The following is a 1,963-nucleotide window of genomic DNA, read 5'->3' as shown; positions in this document are numbered from 1 at the left end:
ATTCGGTACAACTTTTCTAATATATAACTGAAGATGATAAAACAATGACCACCTCTCCAGAGTATTTCCACTAATATGCTTGTTACCGGATATTAAATTAAGTGGAGCATTTGAAGACAATGGTTTATCACAGCGTTCGGTAATCCCATGTTCAAAATTTTTAGTATATTTCTGAGCTCACAGACTGTCAAAAACTTATTTTTAACAAAGCCTTTTATAATAACGCTAAAATTGACACTCATCAGTCTTTCCAATATGTCATGTAATATGTCCTGGGGCATGGAATCAATCGGATGAAAATAATTTAAGATGGCATTCTTTTAACTCCATACTGGAGTTAAAAGAATGCCATCTGAAAATGGCATTCTTTTAACTCCATACTCTTCAGCATTTTTATAAAGTAAAACTATTATTTTTCAATAAACAGAGTAAACATTTTTTGTTGTATTGTTGTAAGCAGGGGCTTTTTTTGGGATAGACCATGTTAATTCTAGTGTTTTTTTCAGTTTTTCCCTAGTTTTCCATATAAATTTTGAGAGAGTGGTTGCATTTGAAAGTTTTTTATTTGTAAATGATTGCTTGTGGTTTGCATACCTCTTTTTCCACACTCCCTCCGATAAACCAATGTATACTTTGTTGGGCGTGCTTGAGGAAGATGTTATACATTTGAAAATTATGTTTGTCGCCACATTCCTCGCCACCTAAGAATCATACCATTTTGTCTCTCACTTTCGCTGTGCAATGGTAGAAAATGTCAAGGTAGATATTTCTCCTATAAAAAAAAGGGTAGAAAAAGCTGAGGTAGAATTTTCTACCTTAATTTTGCTAATAAACGGTTTGCCGTTTGATTTTTGATTTGCGTTTTTTTTTTTTTTTTTTTAATATTTTGCCGTTTAAAAATATTACAATAACCAATTATATTTTACAATTTTTACATTAGTAACGACAGGACTTCTAGAAGATCATGTGGATCTTGTCATGAAGCCCTTTACAATATATGGTTAATTTTTGATAAAAATACAATGTCTTAAGTGAAATAATAATAATAATACAACTTTATGCAAAAACATGTAAAAACCAAGATAAAATTTTAAAAAGCCAAGATTAAAAAATAAATAAAATATACAAAATAGAACAACAACGAATAAACAAACAAACAAAACAAAAAAAAATCAAAAGTAAATCAAAATACTTTCAATTAAAAATATAATTCTTTTAAGTTTTTGTTTGAATGAGGCAAAAGTCAGTTGGGTAGAAAAATCAAAATTTGGTAAGACTATTTCGTTCCAGAGATAAGGACCTCGATAAGAAAAAAAAACTTTGGTCTTTGCTTTTATGGCAAAAAGGGGCAATAAGATTGTTATTAATTCGAAGATTATATTTGTTTTTAGGTTTCATAGAATAAAGATTTTGTAATACGTTTGGCAACAAATTTTCTCTACATTTAAACATGAAACATAAAATGTTAAAGACATTTTGTTGATATACATTTAAAATATTCATTTCTTTAAAAAGTTGTTTCGTATGAAAAAACCGATTTTTAAAATTTATTGCGCGAGCTGCGTGTTTCTGATGAAGGTAAAGAGATTTTAGTTTTGTTCATATAATATTCGCGTAGTTTATATGACAATGTATAAATGAATAATATAATTGTGTTAACTGGTGTTTACATAATACATTTCTTGCTTTATAGAGAATTCCAATGCATTTAGCGATTTTATTGGAGGTATTATCAATATGATTTCTCCAAGATAGATTCTCATCAATATATACTCCATATATATATATATATATATATATATATATATATATATATATATATATATATATATATATATATATATATATATATATATATATATATATATATATATATATATATATATATATATATATATATGGAAGCAATGTAACTATTAGAGGAGTATTTGGAATAAGAGAAAATTACAGAAAAATATCGAAG

Source organism: Hydra vulgaris, chromosome 03 (assembly GCF_038396675.1).
Source record: "Hydra vulgaris chromosome 03, alternate assembly HydraT2T_AEP".
NCBI classification, from domain to species: Eukaryota; Metazoa; Cnidaria; class Hydrozoa; order Anthoathecata; family Hydridae; genus Hydra; species Hydra vulgaris.
This window is presented reverse-complemented; position numbering follows the sequence as displayed.